Here is a 15680-nt window from a genome sequence, read left to right as displayed (position 1 = left end):
GGATCAGCAACTTCGCAGCACCTTCATCTCCGGGCTGCGGGGTGACATACAAGCCGATGTGAGGGCTTTAAGGCCTAGAACCTTAAAGGAGGCCTTCCAAGATGCGGTGCTTATGGAAGACAAGCATAGAGCCATGAAGATACACTGGAAGCAGAGTTGGACAAGCCAAGGAAGCCGCACTCAAGCTCTACCAAACATAGCGGCAGGAAACACTAGCGGAGTACCAAGAGCTGCTACGGCATTGATACCTCCTCGAGCACCCTTGAAGCCATCCCAAGATGTGAAGTACGCACCTAGAGGTCCGGGCGGCAGTACCGACCCTGCCCAAGTAGAAGAAAGAAGAGCCAAGGGCTTATGCTTCCGTTGTGATGAGAAGTTTGTACCAGGGCATCGTTGTGCTAAACCGATGGGATCGGTGATGCTCATCGATGGATTGGAGGAAGCGGAGGATGAGCTTGCAGCTGAAAGCGCAGATGTGGCTGGACATCGAGGAGAAGAAGTTGAGGAGCAAAACGTGGAGGACGTGATAGCTGAAATCTCCCTCCACGCCTATTCGGGGACGGCGGCGCCAAAGACATTGCGGGTGAACGGAGTAGTCAAGAAGACCACAAAGGAGAATCTTGATTGACACCGGGTCCACCCACAACTTCATTGACAAGAGGCTCCTTAGGAAGATTGGGCTCGAGTCGGAACCCACGGAAGGGTTCGATGTGACGATTGGAGATGGCACCACCTTGCGAGCAGATTTTATTTGTGGAGGTGTGGTATTGAAGGTGCAAGGCCAAAGTTTCACATTGGATCTTTATCCATTGGCCTTGCGAGGAGCTGATATTGTTTTGGGAACTCAATGGTTTCAAAGCTTGGGGCCCGTAACATTTGATTTCTCAAACCTCACACTGACCTTTTGGAGGAATGGAAGAAAGGTACTGTTGGATGGAAATCAACCGCGGCAAGGACCAACATTGCAACCACTTGTAGGCTTTCCTAGTGCAGGGGACCGAGCTCTACTATTGCAAATGGCTGTTCCTGAACCAGATACAAGTGAACTCGCCTCCTTCTCAGCACCAACATCTCTTATATCTTCAGATTTGTGGAGAACCAAAGCAGAAGATCATACCATGGAGGAGCTAGAGTCAAGGTGCAAAGATCGCTTCCCAAATTTCAAACCTTGAGGACAAGGTTGCGGAAGCGTGGTGGATTGATACGATTCGGACTTCACCGACGTCGTCTCGAGCTTGGATTTACCTTAGGATAAGATTGAGTTTTAGGATAAGATTGTGTTTTAGGATAAGATTGAGTTGTTGGTTAGCCTATAAAAGTACGTGTAGGGCAACCAAAATTAGGGATTGATTATTGAGAATTGAGTTTGCCTTGCCTCCTTCGTCTTCTTCGCTCCCGTTCCCTCAATCTCCCCAGCGACGCCGCTTCTAATCTCCCTCGACAGGCCAATCACCCTAGTCCCTTAGGAGTGGCCCTCTTCTCCCTCTTCTTCCAATTTATCCATCGCTATCCCTAACCTTTCCATCATCCATAACCCTTCCACCATCACTTTTACACCGGTGCCACCCCATCAACACCGGCCCTCCACAATCCACCATTACCCAGGATTTCGTGCCTTCATCCACGGAATCCAAAAACAGAGTATCCTGACGTTCGTCTACTAAACGAATGATATCTCGAGATCCCCAACTCCGATTCGCCTGAAACTAGATCCGTTGGAAAGCTCTTTTCCGGGCCTACAACATATCAAAATTTCACAGTGATCCAACGGCGGGATATTTCGGGATCTTATCTTAAAGTTCCGTGCAAGATCGTAACAATCTGGTATCAGAGCCATAGCACCAAAAGAGGGTTCGTATCAAGCTGGTATCAGAGCCTATAGCCGAGGAAGGATCGTATCAAGCTGGTATCAGAGCCTATAGCCGAGGAAGGATCGTATCAGCATACTTGCTTAATTGGTCAACCACCACAAAAATAACTAAGTAGCCACGTACCAGCAGAAGACCTTATATGAAATCCATAGAATTGTCTTCCCAAACATGGTCCGGTATCGATAGAAGCTAAAGAAATCAAGCCGGTTTTAATGTTGTTACCTTCGCCCTTTGACATACTTCATAAGCACAGACAAAAATCCTCACGTCTCGCCTCAGTCCAGGCCACGTGCAGCTCTGTGATACCCTCCTATAAGTCCTTAAAACACCTTCATCATCGGCCTATGGAGTTGGGTTGTAATTATCTAACAATTTCTGCTACAACCCGTCATTCGCGGGCACCCGGATGCACCCGCGGTCCAACAACAAACTACCTCGGTTCTCCAACTCTGGATGGTGCTTCGGATCATCCAACACCTCCTATAACAACCTCTTAACATCTAGCTCAGATGTACATACATACCTCAGCTCGTCAAGAAAAGGAAAAATGGGAGTAGAAAAGGCTACGAGCTCGACGGTATCGGGTTGGCACGATAGTGCATCCGCTGCTCTATTTTCCATCCCTTTCTTGTATTGAATTTCATAATCATACAACAGCAATTTTGTGACCCACCTCTGCTGTGCCAAAGTATGAATATGCTATCCCATAAAGTATGGAAGACTCCTTTGATCGGTTCGAATAATAAATTGCCTACCGATCAAATAAGGCTTCCACTTTGTCACCGCTTGGAGGATTGCCAACATCTCTATCTCGTAAGTTGACAATTGCTAGGATCTCTATGATAAAGCCTTGCTAAGAAAGGCTACAGGACATCCTCCTTGTATTAGTACAACTCCTATGCCAACTCTTGACGCATCGCATTCCATAACGAACTCTTTGGTTTTGGTAAAGCTAGAATCGGCGCGTTGTCATTGCTATTTTTAATTCTTCAAATGCTGCAGTGGCTTCCTTCGTCCATTTAAAAGAGTCCTTCTTCAGCAATGAAATGTGAGGAGCAGCGATTTTGCCATACTTGGCAATGAAGTAACAATAATACCCGATCAGCCCTAAAAAGCCGCGCAATCTTATGGTGGAAGTAAGGATCGGCTAAGCTGTCATGCACGCCACCTTTTGAGGATCCGCCGCCACTCCTTCCGCTGTTATAATGTGGCCTAAATACTCCACTTGTGCTACTCCCCATAGGCACTTAGACTTTTTAACCTTCAACTCATTTTGCTTCAACAAATTTAGCACATCCTCTAAATGCCGTAAATGCTCCATTTTAGTCCTATTGTACACCAAAATGTCGTCAAAAAATATCAAGACATACCGTCACAATAGAGACCGAAAAATATCATTCCTGAGGCTTTGGAAAGTTGCTAGAGCATTGGTGAGGCTGAACGGTATCACCCGGAACTCGTAGTGCCCGTTCGAAGTCAAAAATATGATTTTGTGCACATCTGTCAAATGAACTCTAATTTGATGATACTCGGCACTCAAGTCAAGCTTGCTGAATATGGTCGCCCCTACAAGATTGTCCAACATCTCCTCTATTACCGAAATAGGATACCGGTCCTTGACAGTGATAGTGTTTAGTGCTCAGTAGTCGATACAAAAAATGCCACAACCCGTCCATCTCAATAGAGATAACCTCTTTCTGCACATATGAATACCGATACGATGTCACATTCACCGGTGCAGCCCCAAGCATCTCAATGCAATGGTCTACCGTTCTCGTCAGCGGCAACTCCTTTGATTCCTCAAATAGTCCAGAAAATTTATCCAATAAATTAGACAAATTAATTGTAGTACCTGGACTAATTTGATGCTCATCTCCTACTAGTCCTAACTGAAGAAGATAGGCCCAATCACTCGCACAAGGCAGCCCCACCATCGGTTGCATCGCTAGAATCGGTAAGGACCAAATGCCATCAAGCTGCACTACTTTGTTTCCTTGTTGAAATTTCATCCACATACTCCAAAAATCAAATGTGATGGGTCCCAAGCGCCAACGGATACAAGTCCATAATGATGTCGTGTTGATACATTTAGTTTAGATCTTTTCTTATTGCATTAGTTGATTATTTTTATTAAAACAAAATTCATATATGTCGCATTCAAACGCAAGAGGGTTCACGTTCGAACGCCCTTGCGAACGCTTGCATCAAGTTCGCAAGTACAGAGGACGCAAAAAGTGCGTTTGAACGTAGTCGGACAAGTTCGAACGCCTATATCACATTCACACATATAGAGAACATCTTTTGTGCATTCGAACGCGATCAACGGAAATCCTCTAGAATTAGGGTCATTTATTATTATTAGGACTTGCTGGCTAGCATCTATAAGTATGTGGATGGCAACCAAATTCATTATACAATTAGAAAATTAATTTCTTGCCTCTCTATCATCTCTCTACCCTAATCTCCTTCCTCCCTCTTCACCATCCTTCCACCTTTACCATTGGCAAGGTCTCTCCTAATTTCTAATCTCCCTCGACTGTCGATTCTTCCCTCTTCTTTGGGATCTCGACCATTTCTTCCCCTTCATCTATATTCCTTAACCACATCCACCATCTACATTCATCTTCATAATCATGCATAACCCTAACATCCACTCCACCCGTCACCACCACCATCACCAGCGTTATTTCCTATTTTTGTCCCAGTTGCAGTTCTAATCTGCGAAGGGCTATTAAAATTGTAGACCAGGAAGTTACGAATCTAATCCACTTAGTTTCGTAATTTTCTAACTATAGGAGAATATTTGATGAATACTGTTCCACGATTGCGCGGACTAATTTCTGTAATAAATCCAGATCTTGAAAGAATCATTTTGTAGCCGATCTTTTGGTACAAGAACCCATCAATTTGGTATCAGAGCCATGCGAACCTCAGACCTCCATTAATGGTGAAAATAACGAAGATGACTGATAGGGCTCTGATACTAATTGATAGCGCTCTGATACCAATTTATAGGGCTCTAATACAATTTGTTAAGGCTCGGATACCAAATTGATGGGATATAGAACCAAAAGATCGGCAACGGAACAATTCTTTAAGATCTGAATTTATTGTAGGAAGCAGTCCGCACAACAATGGAAAATTATTTGTCAGATATTCTCCGGTAGTTAGAAAATTACAAAAAATCAATAATCCAATTGCAATATAAAGTTGGGTGTCATCCACATATTTATAGAGGCTAGCCAACAAGTCCTAAAACAATATGAAACCCTAACAAACCAACTTAACCAGTATTCCTTATCTTCTCCGAATACCTTCTGGATTAAGCTTTCATTTTGTCATAGATATATTTCGAATCTGGAGAAGTCATGAATATCAAAGTTGTAGATCTAGAGGTTGTCGACCTTATTCAACTGGGTTGATATTATTTGGATATATGTCGAATATTTTACAAATATTTCTTCCAAAACTGCGCAGAGCTGGATTTAGCTAATTAGATAAAATCCTAACTAAGTGTATCAATGACATTAACAAGGAGACCATTGGAGAGCACACCGACAAAGGAAGGCTCAACCCACGCTAACCCTAACCGTGAGGCCGATTCATTTCGAGCGACCGCGATAGTACCGAGCCAACCAACGTCTATGGGTGTAAATATGGGCTTGGCGGATGAACTTAGGGGCATGTTCCAAATATTGCTGCATAGAGTTGATGCAATACAAAAGGATTACAATAATTTAAAAGAATATGTCATGAACCGATCGACTTCGTCATTTCCTCGACAAAGATAGGTACCTCAAGAAAGACCAGTGGTGGAACATATTAGTGTCAACGATCCCTTTTTACCTATGCCTACACATCATCCCACACCTCCGCAAAACCCAAGACCGACGATGGTGGAACGCGAGAGGCGTGCGGTACCGGTGCACCTCATTGATGTGGACGATTGGCACTTTGAAGATGAGGTTGATCCCTTCAAAGATGGTGATGGACGTGTTTGAGGATTTAGAGAAGGTGATCAACATGCACAAAGGTTCAGACCTGAACCAAGGATCTTTCCCGAACCCGACAATGCTATTCATGGGAGAACCGCACGCTTGGACTTTCCAAAATTCTAAGGCGGTGATCCAACGGATTGGATGTTTCAAGTTGAACAATACTTTGATTGTCAAGAGACAGCGGAGGACGCAAAAGTCCAAATGGCAAGCTTTCACCTCCAAGGAATGGCATTGCATTGGTATAGATCGATTATTCGTGGTGGAGGATTTACCGATTGGGCTGACTTTTGTAGGAGGATTATACGCAGATTTGGGACAGCGGCATATGAAGATTTTGCTCCCACATTAAATAAGATGGTTTAGAGGATGACCGTATTGAAGTATTAAACAAAATTTGAAAGAGTTAGTAATCGTTGTGAGCCACCTTGGCCCGAACCGACATTGATGAGCATATTCATTTCAGGGCTGCAGGATGAGATACAGGCGGATGTTCGTGCTCTTTGTCCTACCACTCTTGAAGAGGCCTTTAAGAAGGCTGTGAGGATGGAGCAAAAGCATAAGGCTCTAAAGATGGCAGTGAAAACTAATTCAGGCAACCGAGATGGGCGGTTTGCAACTAGAACGCCAGCTAGAAATTCTGCAGGTTCAAAAACAGCAGCTGCGAGTTCTAGACCACGACCACCTTTGAGACCTTCTTCCAATATTAGAGGAGGCACAAGACCCCGTTCGAGCTCTCATACCAGCCCAGGTGGAGGAGCAAAGAGCGAAGGGCCTTTGTTTTCGATGCGATGAACGTTTCACCCTGAGTCATCAATGTTCTAAACCAATCGGGAGTGTGATGCTCATCGACAGTCTCGAGGAGGATGATGTCGATGCATGCATATTCGGGTACTTCCGCGTCGAGGATGTTACGAGTAGATAGACTCGTTAGAAAGCATTGTGTGCACATCCTCATTGATTTGGGAAGTACACACAACTTTAGATGAGAGGTTAGTCAGGAGATTGGGTTTGGATGCTGAACCAACCATGAGGTTTGACGTTGCTATTGGAGACGGCACAAAGCTTAAGGCGGAGAGCTCGTGTCACCGGGTCGATATTTGGGTGCAAGGACACGATATCATTGTGGACTTATATCCATTGGCGCTGCGAGGAGCGGACATTGTCCTTAGCACTCAGTGGTTACAGAGTTTGAGACCTATCACATTTGATTTCCGGAGGATATGGATAAATATGCCTGAATATACATGCATCGATATCTCAGCTCGAATATCTTTCTCCGCGCCCTCCTCCACATCCTCCCCATGGACCTCCTCTACATAATCTCCATCAGCAACAATCTCATCATCCCCCTCAAGACTGTCGATGAGCATCACACTCCTGATTGGTTTGGAACACCGATGACTAGGGATGAAACATTCATCGCATCGAAAGCAAAGCCTCTTCGCTCTTCACTCCACCACTTGGAAAAGTGTGAGAGTTCAAACGGGGGGTCTTGTGCCTCCTCTGACATCAGAAGATGATCTCAAGGATGGTCGTGCCCCCGTACTAACAACCACCGCCTTTGAAACCGCAGAATTTCCAACTGACATTCTTGGCGCAAATCACCCATCTCGGCTGCCCCAACTTACCTTCGCTGCCATTTTCAAAGCCTTGTGCTTTTGCTCCATCCTCATAGCCTTTTCAAAGACCCCCTCAAGAGTGATAGGACAGAGAGCACGAACATCCGCCTGAATCTCCTCCCACAGCTCTAAAATAAAAGTGCTCATCAATGTCAGTTCCGACCAAGGTGGCTCGCAACAGCTACTAACTCTTTCAAATTCTGCTTGGTACTCTGACATGGTTGTCCTCTAAATCATTTTACATAATATGGCAGAAAAATCTTGATACACCGCTATCCTAAATTTGTGTGTAATCCTCCTATAAAATTTTGCCCAATCAGTAAATCCTCCATCTCGAATGGCCAATCGGTACCAATGCAATGCCATTCCCTGGAGATGAAAGCTTGCCATCGTCACTTTTGCATCCTCTGCTATCTCTTGACAATCAAAATATTGCTACACTTGAAACAACCAATCCGTCGGAATACCACCTTAGAATTTTGGAAAGTCCATGATAGGTTACGAAATGATCCCTTCAAGATCTTGATTGATTGTAAGAAGTAGTCCGCGTAATAAAGGAAAAATATTCACCAAATATTCTCCCTTAGTCAGAAAATTATGAACAATTAGGATGAAACTACGATTAGGACGAAATGATCCCTTCAAGATCTTGATTGATCCGTAACTTCCTGATTTACATTTTTTTTTATTTACACCCTTCGCAGATTCTAACAACAATTAGGACGAAACTACGATAGAGTGGGGATAATAGTGGTGGTGACGGGTGGAGTGGATGTTAGAGTTATGGATGATAATAGAGATGAAGGCGGATGGTTGATGTAGTTTAAGGGATAAGGACGAAAAGGAAGAAGTGGTCGAGATCATAAGGAAGGGGGAGGACTCGATAGATGAGGGAGATTAGAAATTAGAAGAGACCTTGCCAATGGTAGAGGTGGCTAGTTCGTAAAGAAGGAGGAGGAATATTAGGGTAGAAAGACTAGAGAGAGGATAGAGGATGGTAGAAACCAATATTCATTAAGCATAATGATTTTTGGCTACCATCCACACCTTTATAGAGGCTAGCCAACAAGCCAAAATAATAATTATTAACCCTAATTCTAGTGGACTCCCGCCGACCGCGTTCGAACTCACAAAAGATGTTCTCTGTGGATGCGAACTGATGTAGGCATTCGAACGCGCTCGATCGTGTTTAAACGCACATTTCGCGTTCTCTATTTTTGCAAACTGATATAGGAATTCGTAAAGGCGTTCGAACGCGCCCCTTCTGCGTTTGAATGCGACATATAAAAAAATTTATTTTAATGAAAATAAATAACTAATGCAATAAGAAAAGACTCTAACAAGGTGTATCAGCCCACCACGCTCCCCCCACCTTATTCTTAAGGTGTAAAGTTGGGGAAACACTCCAACAAGTCCATCTCCACCTCCCATGTTGCCTCGTAGGATGGCTTGCCAAACCACTCGACTAAGACCTCCATCTCCAATCTGGTGCCATGACGTCGTCGGCGCCTAGCAAGTACATGAACTGGCTCCACCATCTCTATCTTCTCCAATGGCTTTAGTAGAACTGATCCAACAACCTGATGATCACCAATCTGCTTCCTCAACAATGAAACATGGAAGATAGGATGCACTCTTCACCCCTCAAGTAGCTCCAAACGATAAGGAAACCGGACCGATATGCTCTATCACCCGAAATGAACTGAAGTAGCAATGTGATAACTTCTAGTTTCACATCAGACGCAAGGTCACCTATCGATACGGTTGCACCCTCATGAACACCCAACTACCGATGTCGAACTCCTACTCCCTCCCGATGGCTGTGATTATAAACTTGCTTCATGCGGTTTTGAGCAAGTTTAAGATGGGCACGCAACCTTCTCAATGTGGCGTCTCTATCCATTAAAGCTAAGTCCACCTCTATCTGATCTATAGATGCCACCGATACATAGGCGCCCATACACCACCTCAAACGGAGTAATGCCAATACTGCTATGGTGGGTAGTGCTGTAAGATCACTCCACCCACGATAAAAATTATAACCATCATCTCGGCATCTCTCCAACAAAGCACCGCAAGTACTAATCAATGCCTCACAATCCTGTGGTGGAAATAGGGATCGGCCAAGTGGTCATGCACGCCAGCTTTTGAGGATCCGCCACCACTACTTTTGCAGTGATGATGTGGCCTAAATACTCAACTTGTGGTACTCCCATTAGGCATTTAGACTTCTTAATCTTCAGCTGGTTTTGCTTCAACAAATTCAGCACATCCTCCAAATGTGACCAATGCTCCATTTCAATCTAGCTGTACGTCAAAGAATACCAAGACATACCTTCCAAGTAAAGGCTAAAAAGTATCATTTTATAAGGCCTTAAAAAATAGCTGGAGCATTGGGGAGACCAAAGAGCATCACCTGGAACTCATAGTGCCCATCCGGAGTCTGAAATGTAGTTTTATGCACATCCGCCAAGTGAACTCTAATTTAATGATACCCGGCCCTCAAGTCAAGCTTGCTAAATATTATCGCCCCTGCAAGCTCATCCAGCAGCTCCTTTATGATCGAAAGGGGATACCAGTCCTTGACGGTAATAGCGTTTAGTGCCTGGTAGTCGACATAAAAATGCCATGTCCCGTCCTTCTTTTGCACCAATAGCACAGGCGATGAGTAAGAGCTATGACTTAATTGTATGAGGCCTTGTTCCAACATCTCAGCTACCATCTTGGAGATAACTTCATTCTACACATGTGGATACCGATACGGCCTCATGTTCGCCGATGCAGCCCCGGGCACAATCTCTATGCGATGGTCCCCCGTTCACCTTGGTGGCAACTCTTTTGATTCCTCAAACAATCCAGCAATATTTATCTTATAAATTAGACAAATTAATTGTGGTACATGGACTCATTAGGGGCTCATCTCCTGTTGGTCCTAACTGAAGAAGGTAGGCCAAATCACTCGCACAAGGCAGCCCAACCATCGGCTACATTGCTGGAATTAGTGGGGATTGAACGCTATCAAGCCGCACCTCTTTGTTTCCTTGCTTAAATTTCATCCACATGCTCCAGAAATTAAAAGTGATGAGTCCCAAGCTCTGCAACCACTGAGTGCCAAGGACAATGTCTGCTTCTCGCAATGCCAATGGATACAAGTCCACAATGATGTTGTGTCCTTACACCCGTATACCGACCTGGTGACACAAGTTCTCTACTCGAAGCTTCGTGTTGTCTCCTATAACAACGTCAAACCCCACAGTCGATCAGCATCCAAGCCCAACTTCCTCACTAATCTCTCGTCTAGAAAGTTGTGTGTACTCCCAGAATCAATAAAGATATGCACATAATGCTTTCTAACGAGTCCGTCCACTCGCAATGTCCTCGGTACAAAAGTACCCAAATATGCAAGCATCGATATTTTAGCTTGGATATCTTTCTCTACGCCCTCCTCCACGGCATCCTCATTGACCTCCTCTAGGTACTCTCAATCACCAACTTCTTCCTCCCCCTCGAGACCGTCGATGAACATCAAACTCCCGATCGGTTTGGAACACCGATGACCGGGGGGAAAACGATCTATGCTCTTCGCTCCTCCACCTGGGCAGGTGTGAGAGTTCAAACGGAGGTCTTGTGCCTCCTTTAACATTGGAAGAGAGTCCCAAGGGTGGTCGTGCTCCAGTACTAGTAGCCACTGTCTTTGAAATCGTCGAATTTTTAGCCGGTGTTCTAAGCGCAAACCGCCCATCTCGGTTGCCCCAACTTGCTTTCGCTGTCATCTTGAGAGCCTTGTGCTTTTGCTCTGCTCCATCTTTACGGGCCTTCTCAAAGGCCTCCTCAAGAGTGGTAAGATACAGAGCATGAACATCCGCCTAGATCTTCTCTCGCACCCTTGAAATGAATGTGCTTATCAATGTCAGTTTAGGCCAAGGTGGCTCGCAATGACTATGATATGATTTGGACTTCACCGATGTCATCTCGAGCATGGATACCCTTTATGAGTGTCTTTTCTTATTATTTTAATATTTATTTTAAAGAAAAATAAGTTTTCTGTAGGTCGCGTTCGAATGTGGGTGGGTGTGTTTGAATGCGCTTACGATCGCCTACATCAGGTTCGCAAAATCAAAGAACGTGTGTTGAAACTCGACCAGGCGCATTCGAACACCTGCATCGGGTTGGCATCAACAGGGAACGCTTTTTGTGCGTTCAAACGCATTCGACCCCGTTCAAACACGGTCGGTGAAAATCCACTATTTTTAAGGTTAATACTTGTTATTTTTGAATTGTTTGGTTAGCCTCTTAAGGTGTGGATGGCAACCAAAGAAGCATTATTGAATGAATTGAGTTCTTGCCCTAATCATCTTCTTCTCCTTCTCTCTCGTTCCCTCATTCCCCAGTTCCGCCGCTTCTAGCCTACCTCGACCGGCCACTCACCCTAGTCCCTTAGGGGCGGCCCACTCCTCCCCCTTCTTCAAATCTCCCTAACCTTGCCCTAACCCATTCATCATCCATAATCCCTCCATTACCACCTTACTCATGGGTGCCATCCCATTACCGCTAGCCTATCACCTCCATAATCCACCACGGATCCATAGATGGACTCCTAGACATTCATCTACTTATCTGACGATATCTCCAGATCCCGCCGTCTGATTTTTCTAAAAATAGATTCATTAGAAAGTTCTTTTCCAGAGCTACAACATATCAAAATTTCATGTTGATCTGATAGCTATAACTTTTGGAATCCTCTTCCAAAGTTTTGTGCTAGATCTTGTCCAGATCTGAAAATGGGATTAGATCAAACCTTAGTCCAAGGGGAGATCGTATCAAACTACTAACTCTATCAAATTTTGCTTGGTACTCCAATATGGTTATCCTCTGAACCATCTTACTTAATGTGGTAGCAAAATCTTCATGCGTCGCTGTCCCAAATCTGCGTATAATCCTCCTACAAAAGTCTGCCCAACCAATAAATCCTCCACCACGAATAGCCAATCGATACCAATGTAATGCCGTTCCTTAGAGGTGAAAGCTTGCCATCAATATCTTTGCATCCTTCGCTATCCCTTCACAATCAAAGAATTGCTCCACTTGAAACACCCAATATGTCGGACTACCGTCTTAGAATTTTGGAAAGTCCAAGTGTGCGATTCTCCCTTGGATAGCATTGTCGAGGCCATAAAAGATCCTTAGTTCAAGTCTGAACCGTTGTGCTTATTGCTCTCCCTCTCTAAATCCTCGAGCACGCCTATCACCATCTCCAAAGGGATCAACATCATCCTCTAAATGCCACTATTCTTCATCTGCGAAGCACACCGATGTCGCACGCCTCTTGGAGGTGGGGGATGATGTGTAGAAATAGGTAAAAGAGGATTAGTGACATTAACATGTTGTACCTAGACCTATGGGGTATCGGTTCGATGTGGTCCCATCGCTGGTCTTTCTTGAGGCACCGATCTTCATCAAGGAGATGACAAAGCCGATCGGTTCTTAATATATTCCTTCAAGGCATTATGATCATTCCGCATATTGTCCAGCCTATGTAGCAGTGTTTGGAACATGCCCCTAAGTTCATCCGCTAAGCCCATTTTCACACCCATGGACATTGGTTAACTTGGTCCTACCGTGATCGCCCCAAGGGAATCGGTCTCTCGATTAGGGTTATCATGGATTGAGTCTTCCCTTGTCGGTGTGCTCTCCATTGATCTCCTTGTTGATGCCATCTTCCTTGTCTCCACCATTAATGGAGGTTCGAGGTTCACTGAGCTCTAATACCAATGATAGGTTACGGAACAATCCCTTCAAGATTTGGATTGATTGTACAAAGCAGTTCGCACAATAGAGGAAAAATATTCACCAAATATTCTGCCATAGTTAGAAAATTACGAAACTAAGTTTGATTGATTCGTAACTTCCTGATCTATATTTTTTGTATTTACACCCTTTTCAGATTCTAACTGAAACTAGGAAGAAAACACGATAGAATGGGGATGATGGTGGTGGTGATGGGTGGAGTGGATGTTAGTATTATGAATGATAATGGAGATGAGGGTGGATAGTTGATGTAATTTAACAGATAAGGATGAAAGCAAAGAAGTGGTCGAGATTCCAAGGAAGAGGGACGAGTCGATAGATGAGGGAGATTAAAATTTAGACGAGACCTTGCCAACGGTTGAGGTGGTTGGTTGGTCAGAGATTATGGTAGAAAGACTAGAGAGAGGATAGAGGAGGGTAGAAACCAATATTTATTAAGTATAATGATTTTATCTATCATCCACACATTTAGAGAGGCTAGCCAACAAGCCAAAATAACTCAACCTTCGGTCAATATTTTCACTTTTCACGTCCATCTCGTAACTATCTGACCTTTGGTCAATATGTTCACCATAACTCTTGATCTACTCATCCGATCGACTTGCTTTTGATTTTGTTGGATCCTTGACTTATAGGGGAACAACTTACCAGAATATAATATCTTTTGGATGGTTAGATCGATCAGAATTTATCTCAGATTATCCACCTCTAGATCTATTCAGTGAAATATTTTGGTAAAACCTTGATATCTAGAAATCCACATATTGCTCCAGATCCCACGACCCCATTTCGGAAAGCTGACTAAGAGATCTATCTTCCATCCAAATTTGATAAGTATCCAACGATCGGATCATCGGTAAATCAGCCTACAAGATACGACTATATTTAGATCCAAATTAGACCTCAATCATCATCTATTTCAAATTCTTTCCTATATTTCCTTAAATATCCTTCCATATCTTCCCTATTCCCTTCCATCATATTTCATCTACCATTCATAGCCATTCCATCTCCACCATTCATTCTTAATCCTCCATAATCCACCTAGGATCTCGTGCCTCCATCCACGGATCCATTGATGGACTCCCCTAACGTTCGTCTACTTACCTGACAATATCTACAGAGGCCGCCGTCCGATTTCCCTGAAAGTAGATTCGTTGGAAAACTCTTTTCCAGGGCTACAAAAAGTTTCACGTCGATCTGACAGCTAAAATTTCTGGACTCTTTTTCCAAAGTTCCATGCGATATCTTGTCTAGATTTGAAAAACGGGATAGATCTAACCTTAGCCCAAAGGGAGATCGTATCACATTGACCAAGCTACGCCAGACAAATATTCTAGCTCTTAGCATGGCAGTATTGCAAGTCCAAATAGCTTTCCAAAGCTTTGGTTTCCTTGGATCAGAAGTGAAGCTATTCTAGCTCCCTTTCAATAGAACAGTGTAGGCGGATTTTGTCGAGAAGATACCATTAGTGGTTGGCATCCATATGAGTTTATCCTTGTCATCATGAGGAGGATGATTGATACCAATCTGTTTGATTGCATCTACCATCTCTAGCGGGAAGATAGAACAAAGCAAGGGTACATTCTAGCTATTCCCCCTCATAAGGTTGGTGACTTTAGTTATGCCCGAAGGAAGAGCAATGCTGGTTAGGTCTCGAGATGGCACCCAAGGGTCCTAGGAGATGGATATTGTTTTTCCATCTCCTACCTGCCACCTTAGGTTTCCTTTTGACTTCCTCTCTAACTTGGAGAATAGAAGACCAGATCCATGAACCTCCACTTTTGGCTTTAGCTGCCTAGAAGGATTTGTGTGGAAAGTACTTTGTCTTCAAGATGGTGGCCCATAGGGTTGAGGGTTCCTTCACCAAGCACCAAACAAGCTTGGCTATAAGGGCTCGATTCACCAGAGAGAGCTTTCTGATGCCCAGACCCACACTCTCTACATTCTTGCAGATCATGTCCCAGCTTCTCAGGTAGATGTGATGCCTCCTCTCCTTCACACCCCACCAAAAGTCTCTAAGTAGTGCATTAAGTTCTTTGAGTAGGCTGGCTAGGAAGATATGTGCCGACATGAAAAAGACCGAGATTGAGGCTAGCACAGATTTGATTAGGGTTAATCTAGCAGCATGTGAGAGAAATTTACCTTTCCAGTCTTCAAGTTTGGCATTAAGCTTCTCTGCAACAAAATTGAGAGCTTTTTTCTTGAATTTTGGCATTAGGACTGGGATTGATGGTACCCCGCTCTTAAGTCAAGTTTGTTGAAGTAAGCCGACCATGTAAGTTCATCCAGCAACTCCTCGATCATCGGTATTGGGTATCGGTCTTTGACTGTGATCCCATTCAAGGCTCGGTAGTCGATGCAAAACCGCCAACTCCCATCTT

Source organism: Typha latifolia, chromosome 12 (genome assembly GCF_019914945.1).
Source record: "Typha latifolia isolate L0001 chromosome 12, TyphaL0001v2, whole genome shotgun sequence".
Taxonomy (NCBI): domain Eukaryota; kingdom Viridiplantae; phylum Streptophyta; class Magnoliopsida; order Poales; family Typhaceae; genus Typha; species Typha latifolia.
Note: the sequence above shows the minus strand (reverse complement) of the source record.